General features: G+C 43.2%; 2 long non-coding RNA genes across 4 annotated transcripts; both read right to left on the reverse strand.

Moving 5' to 3' along the window:
* Nucleotides 1–384: 384 nt before the first annotated feature.
* On the reverse strand, nt 385–2,488 carry LOC309527619. The gene is made up of 2 exons (XR_014217264.1): nt 1,949–2,488; nt 385–1,465 (listed from the first exon to the last, which is right to left on the reverse strand). It is a non-coding gene; the product is annotated as an uncharacterized lncRNA (long non-coding RNA).
* A 1,029-nt stretch (nt 2,489–3,517) lies between these two features.
* LOC309525927 lies at nt 3,518–11,968 on the reverse strand. 3 transcript variants are annotated; one of them, XR_014216572.1, is made up of 3 exons: nt 11,783–11,968; nt 10,797–11,561; nt 3,518–3,725 (listed from the first exon to the last, which is right to left on the reverse strand). It is a non-coding gene; the product is annotated as an uncharacterized lncRNA (long non-coding RNA). The 3 variants fall into 3 exon arrangements; XR_014216573.1 differs by having other exon boundaries at nt 11,678–11,968; XR_014216574.1 differs by lacking the exon at nt 11,783–11,968 and having other exon boundaries at nt 10,797–11,671.
* Nucleotides 11,969–12,218: the final 250 nt, after the last annotated feature.

Genomic DNA, 12,218 nt, shown 5'->3' on the forward strand with positions numbered 1-12,218 from the left:
GTCCCAGACCAGACCTTCCGCTCAACCATCTTTAACACGCACGCTGATCATAATCTTTCTCCTATGACGTGAAACGAGGAAGCCAAAACATTTCACAATCACTTTGGATTCAGCTAACATTATGTGAGTAACACTGAGCAAAACATCCAACACACCCTATGACACATGAAATAATACATCTAAGCCAATATTAGCAAGAATTTTCAAAAACTATTTTAAATATGCTTTTAGCTCATGGGTGGCTTTAGCACTTAACTGTCAAGATAGCGGGGCTTTCCAAATGCTGCTTCCCAGTGCATTATTAATTGCAGAGTGTTACATGCAATCCCAATTATATTTCCTCAAGCTAGCACGTATTGCAGGGAAATCACAGCACTCAAATCGTAAATTTGGGGATCTTTATTCCCAGAACTGCATCCTTTTAAAAATCCAGTGCATCTTCTATCTTAGTATGTGGGAACACTTACAGAGCCCTTTAAAAACACAGTAAGCTACATACTCAACCCCTACCCAACACAAATTGGCCATATCCACTTTTACACTTGGGCCATGCCTACTCTGAAATTTTGGCCACACCAATTTTGACATGAGATAGTCACATCTGGGTTTGGGTTCAGAGAACTTTAGCATGATGTGAAAGATAATTAAAGCAGATTTTAAAGGAATCTGATCAGCTTTCAGTGTTAACCCAGGTTTGGGGCAAGTACTCTTCGATGAGAGAACCCCAACAGATATAAAACCACAAAATATGCAGATGATAAAAGCGTGGAAATATAGACGTTTAAAATGCCCCTTACTAAGTTGCTTGCAAAATTCCCTACTTCTCTTCACATAGAAAAAGACCATACATTTGGTTTACTTATAAACTATTCAAAGGTCAGATTCATGTGCTTTTCCATACAGCAGCAAGGAAACGCAGGCAGTATAAGCTATTTCTAAATTATTTGTATAGAACAGGGATGTCTGGCAGGTCGATCCCGGGAGGTTCTGGCAGACCTTGGTTGACCACAGGCTCCTCTTCCTTTTCGGTGGCATAAGACGGAGTTTTCGCTGTGAGGTAGATTGTTTCCTTGGCGATCTTTTGGTGAGGAACTTTCCCCCTTCCCCCTCCCTAAAAAAAGCACAAAATGTTTGTCTGGAAACCCCCCCCAAAAAATGGGACTTCCCTCTCTTAAAAATGCTCAACAAGTTTGACCCAAACCCTCCCCAAAAAAAGGATTGTCCTTCCTGAAAAAAGCTCAACAACTTTGCTTTGACCTGAAACGCTGCCAGTTTTTTATTCTGCGAGTAGATTGCAGTCTCTTGGGAGTTGGACGTCCCTACTATAGAAGAACTGTCCTTGCAACCCAGGCCCCTGCAGAGCTTATCTGAGGCCCAGGACCAGAGTCTTGTTCTTGGCAAGGCAGCGCAAGTCCTAGTGGGGCCCTCAGCCACCTTAGCCCTCTGAGGCCTGGGGCAAGGGAACCTGGATGCTCCCCCTTCTGTTGGGATTCAAGCCATTATCAGGAGAAACTGACCACTCTCCAGGCACCCGGCTTGATCTCCGGTTGACCTCCCTGTCTGCATTCTCCGGCAGGATCCAGGCAGAGGTCGCGATCGGCGATCCTCCTCAGCGTGAGAAGAACACACCACTCTTTCCTGCCCCCCCCCCCAGGGGCAGGGGAAAGAGATAGACAGAAATGTATTTACATGTCTTTATTTCTGTCTTTGCAGCGTTACAGAAAACACGTCTGCTCTCTCCAAACTCCAGCAGCCGAGAGAGAAACTCCTCCTGTACTGTACTTCCTGTACAGCTCATATTACACTGTGAGCTAATTCCGGTGCTTCGCACTGTGAATAGACTGTCCCTCTGTTTCCCATGGAACAGTCCCAACATTCCCATTATGTTTTGCTTTCAAGCTACCAGCTCGCGGCCGCATTGCTTCTATATCATAACACCTTCATGGGCCTGATGCAACCATCCCAGACTAATCTGCTGGGTATAGCGAAGATTCAGACATGTGGATTCGCTGTGGATTGCTAAAGATTTCAGAGTAAATAATTTGTTATGAGACCAAAACCAAATCAGATAGAATGTAATTACTTATTTGAAAACTACATATAATTTCATACTGTGGTACGCTAGCTAAAGAATGTTTTGGGGATTTCCCCCCCCCACACTAGGGCCAAAGTTCTTCTGAAATTAGCTGGAAGTGGAACTAAAATGGGATTTCCACATGACACTAAATATAACACTATGTGCCTCACAACACTCCTGCAATACTTGCAGGATCTTAAATATGCATACTCAAAAGTATGGTAAGTTTCATTTAGTTCAGTCAGCAAAGATTCCTGCCCCCCACCCTAGCTTCATTTTAAAGAGGCTTCTCTGATTTTTGTTGTTGTTTAGTCGTTTAGTCGTGTCCGACTCTTCATGACCCCATGGACCAGAGCATGCCAGGCACTTCTGTCCTCCACTGCCTCCCACAGTTTGGTCAAACTCATGCTGGTAGCTTCAAGAACACTGTCCAACCATCTTGTCCTCTGCCGTCCCCTTCTCCTTGTGCCCTCCATCTTTCCCAACATTAGGGGCTTTTCCAGGGAGTCTTCTTTTTTCATGAGGTGGCCAAAGTATTGGAGCCTCAGCTTCACGATCTGTCCTTCCAGTGAGCACTCAGGGCTGATTTCCTTCAGAATGGATAGGTTTGATCTTCTTGCAGTCCATGGGACTCTCAAGAGTCTCCTCAAGCACCATAATTCAAAAGCATCAATTCTTCGGCGATCAGCCTTCTTTATGGTCCAGCTCTCACTTCCATACATCACTACTGGGAAAGCCATAGCTTTAACTATACGGACCTTTGTTGGCAAGCTGATGTCTCTGCTTTTTAAGATGCTTCTCTGATACTGGCCCTTTAATTAGTGTATATCTGCTTACTGTCAGCAGGAGGAAACATAGATCTTACTTGGTTACCTGAATTAAGCTGCCATGCCATTTCCAAATTATTCTCACCATTTCGCATAACAGAACAAGCAGATCTGTGAACACAGATAATGTAATGTGCCACAGAATGACAGGGTTAGGACTGAGATGCAACCTGTCAGTGCTATGTTGCAGCTAAGAAAGATGTATAGTAGCTCAGACTCAGATTTATTTCCCTGCGGACTGAACAAAATAACTAATTTTTTTAACGGGGGATCTACGACAAAATGTTGCAAGATGGAGTGCTCCATTTTGGGTTCCAGCCAGCCATGCCCTCTCGCATAATACTCCCTTGCGTTTCATCTCCCACCCAGTTCCCCAAGCAGTCAACACTCTGTAGCCAGGGCATACTCAGTCCTCACTGGGCTGTTTCGGGAGTCTTGCTTTATGCTTCCCCCCATATAGTTTCTTTTCATTATTATTTCTGCAAACTTTGAGGTTCCTCCAAGCCTGCTGACACCACCTTCTGGTCCAAGGTCAGTGCTGTGTGGACTAACATGAGGATTCTCGCCCATCTTTCTCAAAACCTCGGAAATAGAGGGGATGCTGAACATTCACTGTTTTACACTACAACTTTAATATGGAAAGCCAAGGTGAGTCTAATAAGACAGTTGCACACAACGAAAGGCAAAATGATCTTTTTGAGCAGAAATCAGGCCCTGCTAATTATACTGAGGGACAGACAAAGAACTTTCCAGTCCTAAAAATGCCATACAATTATGCAGAAATGGTTCTGATGTTTGAGTGGTGTTATGTGATTTCTAACCTGCAAGAAGAGAGAGAGAACACTCTATCAAGAAATGGAAATAAACAGGGGAGCAGAAATGTCACAGCCATCAAATGATTTCCCAACTCTGCTTTTGCTACTACAAAGTGATTTCAATAGATGAGCGCTGACATGTAATCACTTTCAGTATTGTATTTAGCAATAATGCTGTGATTTTTAATTAATCTGTTCAGGGCAATATTTTTCCAAATGATGATGAATAATATGCATTTGTAAAATGTTGTTGTTGTTTTAAAAACTGTTCCATACAATTTTGAAAGTTACTGAGTAACTGCTGGATCGACAGGCCTACAAAACATGCACTTGAGAGGCAGCAAAGAAGTGTCAAGTGCATACTTAGTGAGAGTTTGTTTAAATTAAGGAGCAGTCCTCTTGAATCAGAAATGGTGCTGACTGGAAACATACCATAAAAGACACTTTTGATGGAATAAGCTTCAGAACACTTTGGTGCACAATTCTAAGCATGTAGAGTCAGAACTAAATGCCACTGAGTGCAATGGTGCTTCCCCCCAGGTAAATGAGAATAGGATGGCTCCTGAAGCAGATCTGCCCCAACACCTCTAGCACTTTAGCTACTGATGTACTGTAAGTGCTGCCTATTTATATGACCCACTCTGTCTACCTTGAGGGTTATTTTCTGCAAAGCAATCTCATGCCACAGTGGTGGTATGAAATGCAACGGTACTGGCAGTACTAGATGTTCCGAATCAGTGTTCAGTCACTTGAAAATCATGCATCCGATGCCTTTTGTTTATTGTTTGCTGTGTTTCAGCCATCATGATGAACTTTAAAACACATTATGGCATCCACTTCTGAAATCAGGAAGCTTGCTTTCCACATTTAATAAAAATGAGGACGCCTTATTTGTATTCTGGTGTCCAAGTCTTTCAAAGCACCTGTCTCACATTTTTGTGCACTAAGTAGATTAAATAATAATAATAATAATAATAATAATAATAATAATAATAATAATAATAATAATTAGAAGTCAGGATAGCAAAAGATTCTGGCTAAAAACATGGTGTGGCACGAGATGTGGAAAAGCCCGGGGGGCGGGGGATGGTTTTACTGAGGAATAGGAATCTACCACCCGCAAGCAATTTATTTTATACACTATAAGCTGCAATCCAAGTGTAGACACAGAGTGTTGTATAATAAGCACAATGCAGAAATAGGTGATTCAGTTTAAGTAGCCTAGCAAGAAGGAAACTGAAGCTTAATCTAGACATGACAGAGATGTTGACGGTAAATCAGGACCCAAAAGTTAGGAGAGTGAGACTTAACTGTACTGCTCCCCTGGAAGGAGTAGATCTCTAGGCTGGGAGTGGTTTTTGACCCTGCTTTACTTTACTGCATGTTTGGGGAATCTTTGGCCCTCTAGATGTTGCTGAACTACAACTCTCTTGATTCCTGGTCATTGGCTGTGTTTGCTAGGCCTGATGGGAATTGTAGTTCAGTAACATCTGGAGGACCAAAGGTTTCCCACACCTGCTCTACTACTTAATGAACAGAACTCAGCATTGGCTAGGCGTGCCTTTTTAAACTCTGGCTGCTGGAAGGCTAACTGTAGCCCCTCCTGTGCAACAAATACATGGCCTTTCACTGCCTTAGTAACTTCCCATTTAATTACAGTACATCCTGAAATGTGTTCTGCAAAGGCAGAATTTGGCGGCTTACCATCCAAGAAGGAACGAGACACTTCCCTGTAATAAAATGGCATGTTAGTGGCTACTAGTCATGATGGTTGTGTCCTACTGACAATCAGAGGCAGTAGACCTCTAAATGCCAGTTACTGGGAATCACAAGTAGGGTGAATGTTCTTGTGTTCAAGTCCTGCTATAGACATCTGGTTGGCCATTGTGAACGCAGGATGCTGAACTAGAAGGGACTTTGGTAAGATGCAGCAGGCTCTTCTTAATTTCTTATGAACCACAGGGAACATTCACTTCCAGTTTTAGCCTCAAGTACATTGGGTGACTGTCTGCTTTCCAATTCAAGGTGTCAGTGCTTTAGTTTCAAAGGTCTGGATTTAGAAACCTGTAGAGAACTTCATGGCTCATGCATAACACTGTGCTCTCAACAGTCTTTGCAGGTCCTTTTCTTTCCTTCAAAATGGGACAGTGGATCCGCCCCAAAGTCAGTAAAATAGGGTGGGCAACAGATGCAGATGACAGGGAACCACCACCGTCCCCCTTCTTATCACTTTTAAGCCCCTCTCCACCTGGAGTACATTCTCAATTGTCAGAAGTGACCAAGAGTTGTTACTTACTGTTCTAAAATAAACCTCAAGAATTTGAGGTCCCTATTATGGCCATGGAATAAGAATATGATATTGGTAAGATAGCCAGCATTCAGCACTGATTGACAACTGGCCAGACCACAACAAGCAAACAAAATCACCTGCAAGCAGTCACCTGCTAAGACTGGGGTGGGGAACCCCTGGCCATTTCATGAGGCCCTCGGGATCCCCTCCTACCTATCGGCTGTTCTGCAGTGAGCAGCTGAGTGGGAAACAGCTTTGATGCTGTGCAAATTGTGCAACTGCAGCTCCTTTCTCTGCAAGGATCTGCTGCAAGATGAAAGTAGAGGGGGAAATATCTCAGAAGGGAGACAGACATCTGATCCTTCCAAATGTGCAAAAAAAGAGAGCCCCTGCATTTTGCATCTGCGTGCATGTCATTTTTGGGAGGGAATTGTATTTTGAAGTGTGAGGCTTTGAATAGCTGTCAGGCAGGGCCTGCAGTTCAGCTGTGCATTGATGTTATCTGCATTCCTCTGCTAGGATTACTGAGCTCTTCTTACCTTTTGAATAGTCAGGCCAATAAAGGGTGTAGAAGTGCTGTTGTTTTAATGAACTTCATTTTTAAAAAATGTTTATAGGGAAAATGGAATGTAAAATTCAAGTGGAGTTACTAAGACTTAAACATATGCCTTTGTTTCCATGGCTAATAGTTTTGTGTGTGTGTGTGTGTGTGTATTGTATGTGTTAAGGATGTGTGACTGTGTGTGGCTCTGGAATGCAGTCCCCAAAAGCTGTCTATCATGGCAGCATGTGCCTCCACCCAGAAAACATTCCCAATCATTGTGCTAATGCTTGCACATTAAAGGCACAACTACAGTAGCTGGCTGAAAGATTTGCAATGCTGCCCAAATAGGCAGCTGATATAATTAGGTCTTGTAAAGTGGTGCTGCTTGATGCATTAAGCGATAAAACCTACTACAGAAAACCTTAGCCCAGCCACAGTGGGGATGAAGCAAAAAGGATCCCTCCCTGCTACAACAAGGATTGCTGAATTTATGATGAAACTCTGATTTTATAGAATTGGCTTTTGGGTTTTCCTTCTGGAACAAGAGATACTCAACTCCTTTTACTTTTACAGTCATTACTCTGTAGTCTTTAGTAAAACCATGTTGTCTCAGAGAGTCTGCTTGAAATGTTTTTACAGTTCTGCATGGCTGCATTGAAGCTGCCAGTTTAAACAGCTATAAAAATCCAGCCACACATGTTCAGTTAATGGAAGATATTTTAAGGTTGAGTCCCTGAAAAGGACTATTAACTTTATCAGCGAGCCAATAGGCAGAAACACACCTATAGCAGAACAGAATAGAGTAAGCAGGACAAAACTGTGGCTCAGATGATGCCATGACATCTAGCCTTTCTTTGATTCTGCCCAGCACCACATCCAAGTGTCTCCTGAGCCAGAAGCGTCTGTAACCCAAGGTACCACTGTACTGTACCTCGGGTTAGACTTGGAAAGGTCAATCTACTTAAATTATTTTCTTAGACTTCCTCCAAATCTAAATCCAGCATTCAAATACAGGAAGAAGCTTTGTGCTCCATGAACATGCTTGCATCTTCTCTGCATGTTTCTGGTTGCTCATGCTTCTGGCCCATCATAGCTATGCTAAAATTCTGGATTTCTGCAAGTCATCCATAGAATCACTTTCATCTCGGGAGAGAAGTGTCTCTTTAAGTTTACTGTTTATTTTATATTTTGAATGATTTACAGAGCTGTTTTTTTATTGATAATTTAAATGTTTTATTCACATATTAAAAAAACACACACATTAGAGCAGGTTACAATTAGGTAGTGTACACATTTTATGAAATAAATAGAAGAACCCAGAAGCTCCATTTATAGATAATGGGTTGAGTTGACTTAGAATATTTTCCTATATGCTGTAGCCTTCAGCAGTCCATAAATCCTGGAAGCTGTCCTTCTCAGGCTAACTTGGGGGGAGTTAATCTCATACCTTCTCTGTTAATATTTCTGTGTACTGAAGGAGACCCTCAGGTATGTAGAACCACTACTGTCTTTTTATAATACCCTGTTTTGCTTAAGAACAGATGCTTGACCAACAGAGTTTACCATTAGAAAGAATAAGACAAGTGCTCCTGTTCTGGGTGCCAGAACAGCCGTTCTACAGTACCACATACTGGAAGCTGAAAGGGACACAAATAGGGCAACTAATTTCTTCATGCCGTCACCATGACCCTGTTCCTGTTATCTTTTTACTGACAAGCAATCTTTCATGCAGACACCTCCCTCTTGTTTCTTAGTGGCCTTGTTTTGGCTCTAATCCTGGTGGGAGGGTCCAATGATTATCTTCCTTGTATTCTGTAGCTGACAACAACTTTTAGTATAGAATCTCTGAATTTTCATATCCCAATAAACATTGTTTTCAAGTTCTATTACAAGTGCAGGACTAGTCTAAGCACATTTAACTGGAAGTGTACCTTACTGAATTCAACAGGAATTACTCCCTTGTAATTGTGCTTAGAACTGCATTTTTTAAAAAAACCTAGTTTTGAAGTGTATTGTTGTGACTGGAGCGACATTCTGAGGTTAGATAAACTTTCTGGTAAAATGTTCATTTTTTTTTCAGGTTAACATATAGAGCGATACATTGGGATGGGGGGGACGACTAGATGCATAATATTGAGCAACATGATCAAACTTAACACAGTACAGTTGCTGGTAAGACATACTAAATGAAAGAACCTCACATTACATTCTTAGATCCCATTAAACATCCAGACGAGAAAGCTAATCCTGTCACTAACCATCTGCTCAAAATGCCTTCTTAGGGTATTGATGACAGCTATATGCAGCAAAACAAATTCAAGTGTATGAATGAGCAAAGGTATACTTGGCATGCTTGCATTACACTATCTGCAACATACACCACCCCCAATATGCCTTTGTGCTGCTTCTTAATGCACATGGATCCAGCTAGGGAATGCTTTATTGAAGTAAAACCACTTTCCAAACTGAATAGAATGTATAACTTGTAAGATGTTAAATAAACCTATTTGTGGGATTCCAGATTCATGCAGAGTCCTCTATGTGCAACTATTTCCTTGGAAAAGGTAAAGAATAAAGTCATTGGAAGCTCTGATAATAATGTATTTGTTTTATGCATCAAGGAGTTCAAAAAGTTTTCGCTAAAATGGCTGAGTCCCATATGTAAACAAAAGTAAGTGAGCTGCTCGGAAATACTTTAAAAATTTCCTCTTTTTTACTAGGGACTGAATACCATTTGGGATAGATCCCAATAACTAGCTTATGAAATAACATGCTATAAGCTAGCATGATCCACATCCCAAATGGTATTCCAATCCACAGTAAAATCTGAACTACTTTTCCAAAATATTTCCATTTCTTCTTCTATAGCTGTTCTGCTCTGAATAATGTTCATGTCTTTTAAGACTAATCCCTGAACATTTACAACAATTAAATTGATTTCATGTGTCATGTGTTTGGCTTTAAAATAGCTCAGCTAAATGAATAACTGAACATGCAATGACTATTAACGTCAAACTTCTCTCTTCTGTATTATGATGTTAATTTTTATATTTCACCAGTCAAGTGACTGATTCCAACTTTAAAATATCCTAATCTGGATGGTGTGAAGAATATGTTAAAGTTTCTGGGGTTGGACACTCTGCATTGGGGAACCCCATCTGATCCCAATAAAACTGTTCAGAGCTTGTCCTCCGATTACTATATATAACCTCACACTCTCCAAGAGTTCTTATACTTCAAAGTCCCTACCCTGTATCTTAACCATATTTTTCGCTCCATAAGACGCACATTTTCCCCTCCAAAAATTAAGGGGAAATGTGTATGCGTTTTATGGAGTGAATGCAGGCTCCCTGGCTTCAGCGATAGCAATGCGAAGCCTCCGAAGCGCAGCGGGAGCGCTCCCGCCGCACTCCAGAGGCTTCGGGTTCCTTTCGCTGAAGGGTAGGTGCCCCTTCAGCTAAGCGGGAGGAGAAACGGAAGGGGCTTCATTTCTCCTGCTGCTTCGCTGAAGGGGCGCTGCGCAGAGAGGGGGAGAATTTTTTTCCCTTGTTCTCCCCCTCTAAAACAAGGTGCGTCCTATGGTCGGGTGTGTCCTATAGAGCGAAAAATACGGTAGTATTTTTCCCATTAGTGCTACTCCTCAAACCATGCAGAGACCTTCAAACCTTGCACTCCCAGATACCCCTACCACTCAACTTAATTCCTTCTTTCAGATCTATCTTCAACAAATAATCAGTACCAAATTCCTGTTTTTTGGAACCTTACCCAAACCAATCCACTCCCTCAATTTCCCTCTCCAGTTTACACCAAAGCCCATTAACAAAGTATTTCACGTTAGTCAGATCCTACGCATATCTTACCAATAATTAACAATCTTGTGCTAATGGGATTGTTGTGGACCCAGCAGCTTTTTGAAATAGTTCTTAAACTTTTTAAAAGAGCAAACTTGAGCCACTTAATATTCCAATGTACCATATTTTCAACGGTTAAGATCATTTGTTCTTTGATTCCATTTCCCTTAAAAAAAATTTTTTCAAAGTTAGTTTACTCAAATTGTCAGAGGTCCAATTTATCCCTACTGAAAAGATGAGAAAGTGAAACTATCAAATCACCTAAGATGACTGCAGTCCGTTCCAGCAACTTCTCAAAATGGGGTATGTAAAAATTCATTTTCACATGTATCATAAATTTCTTACACCACTTTTAAAGCAACTGAATGTGGGCTTTTTGCACATTTATTTACCATGAGTGTGGTATCTCATCTAGCCTTTTTCTTTGTTTCTGTCTTGTTCACTTTTGTTAGCAGCCCCTCATCTACGCATCTCGTTTTCTCTGCCTGGTAGCCCAGTGAAGAATTTGTTAACACTGTGAGGTCCAACAAAGATCGTAGCTATCAGGCTTCACCCTGAAAAAATTAAACATAGAGTACAGAAGACTCTCAGCTTCAGAAAATCACCTTCCAAGTTGTGGAGGGAGAGCAGAACAATGACCAGGGTGAAACTAGCAGCCTCATCCTCATAGCCCCCCCCCCCCAGCAATGCGCTTCCTAAATTTAAGGCTTGGTTAGGATTGCCATGTGAGACATTTTAAACAGGGGCAAGTACCTTCTCAACAACCCTTTTGAATGGTAATTTTCAGAGATAAAGATCATCCTCTCAATATAAGAACCAAGGGGAAGAAGTTAGTATTTATTAGCCAATGTGACAAAGGCCTCAATTTTGGGTTTGTGACATTACAAGTTGTCAACTTTTTACCGCATCAACACAACCAGAACAACAGAATCGGGTAGCACTGTTGAGTCCAACAAATTTATGATGGCATCATCTTTTGGCTGCCACCCTGGAATTCCAAACAGCAGGTTCCCGCTTTTCTCCTTCTCACCACGGAGGGCTGACCTGCGCGCCTTTGGAGCAGGAATTCAACAGATGGGTCTGCAGTGGCGGGATAATCATAATCAAACCGATACTGGCTGCACGTCGTTAATGCCCCAATCGCTCGCATGCACACACTGCGAAATTAAGACGGCGCTGTTAATCCTTGCCCAGAAGGTGGCAGACATCCCGAGCCCCTTCGCTTTTGCCCTTCAACCCTCCCGCCATTCACTCCACTTCGACCCCTTCCCACCTCCGGGTACCCCGAGCCTGACTGCGCGCGTTTCCTCCGGAGCAACCCCCCACCCCAACTTCAGCAACGCTCCCTCCCATGGAGGGTTTTGCAGGCCGCTCCTACTCCGAGGCAAGTCCCAGCGACTTCCTTCCGAGAAAGTGCACTTCTTGCAGCCGGGTCCCATGCACAAGCTGGGCGGGCGAAACCCCGACGGATGCCGGCCTGAGGCGCGCCTAACTCTGCCCCGCCACAGGGTCGAGGCCTAGCCCTCCTCCAACTGCCCGGCTCCCCGTGCCCGTTTCCTCCGAGGTAAGTGGGTCCAGTGGAGCTCCCTCCCGCTGCGCGCGGACCGGGCGCCCGTCTCTCGCTCCCCGGGAAGGCGCAGCGGCGCCCCGGCTGCCCCTCTCCGCCAGCGCTCGCTCCTCGGCCGGGCCAGCGGAGCACCGCCCGCCCAGCGCCCGCCACCCAATCGCGCGTCCTGGCGGCGGGAGGAGGGGGGCGGCCTCGGCGCCCGGAGCCTGTGAGCCGAGGCGATGTGGGCCGGGCCTAAGCGCTGCCT

This window comes from Podarcis vaucheri, assembly GCF_965113315.1.
Source record: "Podarcis vaucheri genome assembly, chromosome: 2".
Taxonomy (NCBI): Eukaryota; Metazoa; Chordata; class Lepidosauria; order Squamata; family Lacertidae; genus Podarcis; species Podarcis vaucheri.